The sequence below is a fragment of the Culex pipiens genome, chromosome 2 (genome assembly GCF_016801865.2).
Source record: "Culex pipiens pallens isolate TS chromosome 2, TS_CPP_V2, whole genome shotgun sequence".
NCBI classification, from domain to species: domain Eukaryota; kingdom Metazoa; phylum Arthropoda; class Insecta; order Diptera; family Culicidae; genus Culex; species Culex pipiens.
Window position 1 is genome coordinate 73,299,652 of NC_068938.1, and position 8,369 is coordinate 73,308,020.

Sequence of the window (8,369 nt, forward strand, 5' to 3'; positions counted from 1 at the left end):
ATCTACATCTTTTGACAACCATATTGCAAATTATGACGATTTGATTTGATTTTCAAAGAAATACGGTTTTTTTTTCTTAAAATTGTAGTATCTTACACTAAAAACTTCAATGCAGAGCAAATATGTGGAAAATTTTGCGTCGTATGCCCATTTTTTTGCAATTGTTAACCGGGGTGACATTGATTCGGTTTCAATTTATTTTTCAAATGTTATTCATGGGTTAAGACTTTTCTCATGATTTATATTTTTATAACATGTGTCGGGCTGGGTATTACAAATTACATTTTTTTAAATGTTTTTAAATGTGCCAATGGAAGTTTATAGGCAAAGAGTGTATTCTGCTCACTCCCAATGTTAACATCCACTGACGTGAGCAGAATGCACTCTTTGCTTACAAACTCTCATTGGCTGAATAACAACTTTTTGCTTGACTTTGCAGAAATACTTCAACCATTCGGTTTTGCCCCGGCCGTCCTTGTTACCCCAGGTTTTCGGTATTCAAAAAAGTATTGGTATTTTGTGATATTTTTTGAGTATTTTGACATAAAACTAAGTACGTCGCAAATATTTTCCAAATTTTGTGTATTCAAAATTATATGCAAACACAGCAAGCAGCGAAAAACGCAACATAAGTTTGTCCCAAACATAAGGCTACGTGTCAAGTTTCCGTTAAAAAATAGATTTCCTGAAGATTTCTAGCACAAAGTACTGGATATTTTTAGTTTTTTTTTCTTCTGAAAAGCAAACGATTGTGAACCGACCTGCATCAATAACTCTAACGTGATGAAAATGCATATGGGACATTTATACTTACAAGGGCAGTACAGTACGGCAAAAAATCTTTTTTGCCGTCAATACCTAGGGGAACAGCATTTAACTCCTTTATGCCTCTAATGTTTCCATATAAGCACTTTTACGTTCAAGTAATTTCAACTGAAATTGAGAGATAAATAGCTTAATAGGAAGTAAGCAAGCAAGCTCTACCCAAAGTTTTATAAAATAAGCTGTTTTAAAAAGTGAAAATCAGCAAATTGGTGGAGTTAGGAACGAGAGTTTTCCCAACATTTTTTAAAACTATGGATTGCAAAACAAGTGAACTGATGCATAATGAATTTCAACATACTTTTTTTTATTCAAATCAGGAACCCATGGTGACTCTTCACGGAGAGACCGGCCGGGGCAAATCTAAGAAAATCTTGGTTAATTTAACTAAAAGTATGGGTTAATTTTTTACACAGCTTTTTTTCAACAATCGATTGTTGATTTTGTTAACCCGAAATTGCTAACCACCGGTAATTAAAATTAACTAAAAAAATACTTGGAATTGCCATTTTTGTTGGTTAAATGGCCGAAAAAAATTCTAGCAGTCGACTGCTAGAATATTTTTTTCAGAAAATTAGCTAAAAATTTCTTGTTTTCAGCTGAAATATTGTGGAATATTCTGTTAAAAACTGGCTGGGAAATGTTTTTCAACTATATTTCAACAATTTTTTTTCGTTGTATCAACCGAAATATTTTTGCATGCAGCAAATTATTAGTGTTTTATAACAAAACATTTCTTAATTAGACATAATTTATGTAATTGTTGATATATATTTTCTTCAATTATCTAACGATATAGGCTGGGCCTAATTTCTAGCTATATTTTAACAATTGTCTTACTTGAATACAGAAAAATATTCGTACATGCAGTCAATAATTAGCTGTTGTTAGCAATATTTTTATTGAATTTGCATTAAATTTTGTAATAATGCCTCACAAATGAGTGCTGAGTGTTTTTATTTTCGCATTTATTCTGCCTAAAAATTTAACGTTTTGTACTAATTTGTTTTTTTTTTGCATGAAGTTGTTAAGTTACTGTTAAAGAGCATCAAAACAAATCTTTGTTTTAACTGTTGTTATAAAACATGTAAAGTTTGATTAATGTTTTAAAAAATTACGTTGCATTGAACTAAAAATAATGAAAAAGCATATTACAAATTTTGTTAAACATATTTAAAAAAGATGTTTAATTTAACATGAATTCCTGAAAAATAGAAATCGAGCAAAATTTTCACCAAGTTTTAAGCTTATATTTTTATTATGTTGTATAAAATTAAGTGTTGTATCCACTTACCATCACTGTGAAATCATCCGATAAGTCATCATCATCAACAATGGTCTCAGGTTTAGTTATTTTTCATGTGGTTGGACACAGAATTTTCACCAAAGTGAACCTTTTGCTGCAAATAGACATGTGAAATGTATTAGTAATTTAATACAAAATTCTTAATTTCGGCTATAAACTGAAAAAAGGAACGTAAATAAATGAAATTATATTGAAGAAAGAAGAATTATCAATAATGCCAATTACCAGGATGCATTAATTTAACAATTACTTTTAGCAACAAACTTTCATTGCATTTGATTCAATTTATTCAACGTACTCCGGTTCCTGAAAAAATATTTTGAGTTTTACTTACCAGTTTATTGAGCAGTCATATTGCAACAAAACTTTCAAGATAATAATTATCTTCTTTTATATATTTTTATTTTTTTTTTTATATTTTACTTCATCTCTATTTTGCGTTGCGTACATATGGCATTTCTATGTATTTAATAATTGATCCGTCGTAAGCACGAAGCTTTTTAATTATTCAGTTTTCTAATAAGAATCACATTAGATAAATTATTGTGCAATAATAAACCCATACTTACTTGGATTAACCAACATTTTGTTAAATTTGCCCGGGCTGCTCTATCCGTTAAGAGTTGGCCCGCATCTCCCTTCTACTGCCCTCTCTTTCCATCAAACATTCTTATAACGTGTTCAACTCACTCGCATTGGAGGTCCTCATGGCGAAGGTCGTCCTCTTGCTCTTCATAGTTTATCACCTGCAAAGAAATCATCAACAAACCTACTCACCAATTCCAGCTCCCCAGTTGCAACACTTTGATTTACCACTTCAACATTAGCTAAATAGTGTAATTTTCACCTTTCACATCCTCTCACTTCATAATTAACAACACAAACTCAACAAATCGACCGCTCTCGTTCGAATCCTGACTTCAAATGACAGACGTAAACAAACCCAAGTTCATCTTTTAAATATTCAACCAATTGTTAATTATATTCAACCAACAAAATTTTTGATTTTCCTAAAACCAATGCTAACAGTCGAGCACGTTCATTCGAGTTCGGGAAATCTGTTAGCTTTTTGCCTTTAGCATTTTCAACAAACAGGTTATTAAATTAATACTAAATTTTGGTAAATTTAACTGAAAATTGGCAGTGATAAGTACGTTTTTGTTAAAATTTACGAAAGTAAAATCAACAATTTTAATTGTTAAAATTTCTGGGCACGGTCTCTCCGTGTTTTCGCAATTACTGGTAACTAAGAATAAAAATATAAATATTAATAAAACATCTAACTTGATTTCAAGGCCATCGTTTCCAATTGTAAAATAAAAATCCAGATGCCTTCAATAAAAGTGTTTGTGTTCACATGTCGTAGCCGTCGTGCTAACTTGTCGTATGTGCATTTGGGCCAAGTTGAGTTAAGAACGCCATTTTGTGCAGCTCACAATGCCACTAATTCTATTTCAATCCTGAGATATTCAACGAAATTCGGAAAAACTCCGTGCATTTTTGTCACTTTACATATAAAAGTAGTTTCAATCTTGTCATGCTATCTTGTCACTCCCTGAAAACTGATGTAAGTGCGACAACTGACCAAAGGGATTTTAGGACAGAACGCGTTTGACGCACGTACTAGTTAGACTACCGTAAACATTTGTAATTATAACTCGGGACTCCAGCAACCAACTTCAACCAAATTTCGGGACAATGCACATGGTGGTCAGCCAAACAAAATGTTTTGGTTATTGTTTACAGTGCGCGTTTTTGTTTTTGTTTATTGAAAATCAAACATTAAAACGCGTTTTTCTCGGAACGTCGAAATGGCGGGTGTGACAAGATAGCACGATGACGTCGATGTAGTGAATTACACTCAAACCCTACTCAAATTCGAAATGAGTTTTGCCTTGATCATAATCATTGAGTTTAATTTATAATCATAATCACATGTTGTCCAACAACATTTTGAACGTTAAGAGGTTCAATTCACTACAATGTAAGTGAAACTAATTTCATCAAGCATTTTATACTTTTACGGTCGCTAAATTAGATAACCGAAATTAACATCATAGATAAACATCGATCGAGCCAAATATAACTTATTTTTTCTATTAAAACCTCGTACACTACTAAAACACCTCGTTCGACAGTCGTATCAAACATCGCATCCATAAAAAACCCCCCCGGCAACACTCGGTGCTTAACGTTTCAAAGCGAAAAGGCGCTCTTTCGCATAAGAATAGTGCACCCGATCGCCCATAAAGTGTTAATTGAATGGATGGAAGGCTCCAATTAATAATCACCCAGTTGCAGCCGGAGATGTGCGTGAGAGTTTTTTTAGTCGACATATCACCGGAGAATCCTTGTTTTGCCACGCTCGTGTGTAATTCTGAATGAAAGTGATAATTACTGGAGCTTTGTTTGCCGATGGACGATGGATTTTAAATGCTAGTGGCAGTGTGTGATTAAAAATTTGATTACAAGAACAGGAACAGGAACAGAACATACAGGGAATTGCAGCGCTATGCTTTGATCTCTATTCAGATGGATTTTAATTGTTGATTTGACTTCTGTTGTATCAACCAATAGTTTATGTTTAAGATTTAATTTGACGAATTTATTTTTGATTATTCTTCACACTCCAAGCGAACCTTATTTCGAGATATCGTGGAGATTTTCCCTTATCCTCTTAAAAATTGGAGTATTAACACTTCCCATCTTCCAAATCCCTTTCCTTGTCCGTCCTTGGTGTGCGGTGGAGATGGGAATCACCAGCAATGGACGTCTGTCACTGTTTTGAGGATCCGGTTTAGGTAGAATTGGTTTTATTCTCAACTATTTTTCATTGAGCAACAAAACATACAATATAAACTATTTGCTCCAGAAATTCCAGAATTATGTTTTAAGCACACATCTCTAGTTTCATGTATTTACCATGTCATTTAATCGTAAAAAACGATGCCTTCATAATTTGCTAACATAAAACTTCTTTCCACTTAATGTTCAGCAAAACTCCCTCGCCTTTGTGTCTTTGATTGTGAACAAAGTTGTTACATTTGACGCAAGTGAAAATGCGCAACTATTGTTCAGTACAAACATTGGCAAAAGAAACACCCCGTTTTCCAAAGGATTCCCCGACCCACTGAATGACATAAACATAGCCTGCCTCGCTCTAATTATTACGCCAGCAAACATTGTTCTCAATTAGTCGCTAATATTTATACATTCGCACAAATATGCCCGAGGTTCCGCATTTACCTAACCTCCTTCTATCCTCCATCGCAAAGGAGAGTGGTGGGCGATTACGTCTTTAACAACAAACGGTGGCGTCGACGCGTCAAAGTGACGTATGCGCGCTTAGTTGGCGTGTTATTGTGATTAATTTGCCGGTTGGGCGCCCCAAACTGAGCCGTGGTCGATAACATTCAGTCAGTCAGTTGGCCAAATGGTTGGGGCTGTGTCGATTCGCACACTTTTCTTTAGCGATTATGGTACTAAAATATTTGCTCTGGATGCCTATGGGAGCTGCATAGACAATTAGACTTAAAGTTTTTGACTGACAGTTCTGTATTTTTGTATTTTTCCAATTTATAGTTTTTTGTTCTGTATTTTTGTATTTTTGTATTTTAGTATTTTAGTATTTTAGTATTTTAGTATTTTAGTATTTTAGTATTTTAGTATTTTAGTATTTTAGTATTTTAGTATTTTAGTATTTTAGTATTTTAGTATTTTAGTATTTTAGTATTTTAGTATTTTAGTATTTTAGTATTTTAGTATTTTAGTATTTTAGTATTTTAGTATTTTAGTATTTTAGTATTTTAGTATTTTAGTATTTTAGTATTTTAGTATTTTAGTATTTTTGTATTTTTGTATTTTTGTATTTTTGTATTTTTGTATTTTTGTATTTTTGTATTTTTGTATTTTTGTATTTTAGTATTTTAGTATTTTAGTATTTTAGTATTTTAGTATTTTAGTATTTTAGTATTTTAGTATTTTAGTATTTTAGTATTTTAGTATTTTAGTATTTTAGTATTTTAGTATTTAAGTATTTTAGTATTTTAGTATTTTAGTATTTTAGTATTTTAGTATTTTAGTATTTTAGTATTTTAGTATTTTAGTATTTTAGTATTTTAGTATTTTAGTATTTTAGTATTTTAGTATTTTAGTATTTTAGTATTTTGTATTTTTGTATTTTTGTATTTTTGTATTTTTGTATTTTTGTATTTTTGTATTTTTGTATTTTTGTATTTTTGTATTTTTGTATTTTTGTATTTTTGTATTTTTGTATTTTTGTATTTTTGTATTTTTGTATTTTTGTATTTTTGTATTTTTGTATTTTTGTATTTTTGTATTTTTGTATTTTTGTATTTTTGTATTTTTGTATTTTTGTATTTTTGTATTTTTGTATTTTTGTATTTTTGTATTTTTGTATTTTTGTATTTTTGTATTTTTGTATTTTTGTATTTTTGTATTTTTGTATTTTTGTTTTTTAGTATTTTAGTATTTTAGTATTTTTGTATTTTTGTATTTTTGTATTTTTGTATTTTTGTATTTTTGTATTTTTGTATTTTTGTATTTTTGTATTTTTGTATTTTTGTATTTTTGTATTTTTGTATTTTTGTATTTTTGTATTTTTGTATTTTTGTATTTTTGTATTTTTGTATTTTTGTATTTTTGTATTTTTGTATTTTTGTATTTTTGTATTTTTGTATTTTTGTATTTTGTATTTTTGTATTTTCGTATTTTTGTATTTTTGTATTTTTGTATTTTTGTTTTTTTTGTTTGTATTTTTGTATTTTTGAATTTTTGTATTTTTGTATTTTTGTATTTTTGTATTTTTGTATTTTTGTATTTTTGTATTTTTGTATTTTTGTATTTTTGTATTTTTGTATTTTTGTATTTTTGTATTTTTGTATTTTTGTTTTTATTTTTGTATTTTTGTATTTTTGTATTTTTGTATTTTTGTATTTTTGTATTTTTGTATTTTTGTATTTTTGTATTTTTGTATTTTTGTATTTTTGTATTTTTGTATTTTTGTATTTTTGTATTTTTGTATTTTTGTATTTTTGTATTTTTGTATTTTTGTATTTTTGTATTTTTGTATTTTTGTATTTTTGTATTTTTGTATTTTTGTATTTTTGTATTTTTGTATTTTTGTATTTTGTATTTTTGTATTTTTGTATTTTTGTATTTTTGTATTTTTGTATTTTTGTATTTTTGTATTTTTGTATTTTTGTATTTTTGTATTTTTGTATTTTTGTATTTTTGTATTTTTGTATTTTTGTATTTTTGTATTTTTGTATTTTGTATTTTTGTATTTTTGTATTTTTGTATTTTTGTATTTTTGTATTTTTGTATTTTTGTATTTTTGTATTTTTGTATTTTTGTATTTTTGTATTTTGTATTTTTGTATTTTTGTATTTTTGTATTTTTGTATTTTTGTATTTTTGTATTTTTGTATTTTTGTATTTTTGTATTTTTGTATTTTTGTATTTTTGTATTTTTGTATTTTTGTATTTTTGTATTTTTGTATTTTTGTATTTTTGTATTTTTGTATTTTTGTATTTTGTATTTTTGTATTTTTGTATTTTTGTATTTTTGTATTTTTGTATTTTTGTATTTTTGTATTTTTGTATTTTTGTATTTTTGTATTTTTGTATTTTTGTATTTTTGTATTTTTGTATTTTTGTATTTTTGTATTTTTGTATTTTTGTATTTTTGTATTTTTGTATTTTTGTATTTTTGTATTTTTGTATTTTTGTATTTTTGTATTTTTGTATTTTTGTATTTTTGTATTTTTGTATTTTTGTATTTTTGTATTTTTGTATTTTTGTATTTTTGTATTTTTGTATTTTTGTATTTTTGTATTTTTGTATTTTTGTATTTTGTATTTTTGTATTTTTGTATTTTTGTATTTTTGTATTTTTGTATTTTTGTATTTTTGTATTTTTGTATTTTTGTATTTTTGTATTTTGTATTTTTGTATTTTTGTATTTTTGTATTTTTGTATTTTTGTATTTTTGTATTTTTGTATTTTTGTATTTTTGTATTTTTGTATTTTTGTATTTTTGTATTTTTGTATTTTTGTATTTTTGTATTTTTGTATTTTTGTATTTTTGTATTTTTGTATTTTTGTATTTTTGTATTTTTGTATTTTTGTATTTTTGTATTTTTGTATTTTTGTATTTTTGTATTTTTGTATTTTTGTATTTTTGTATTTTTGTATTTTTGTATTTTTGTATTTTTGAATTTT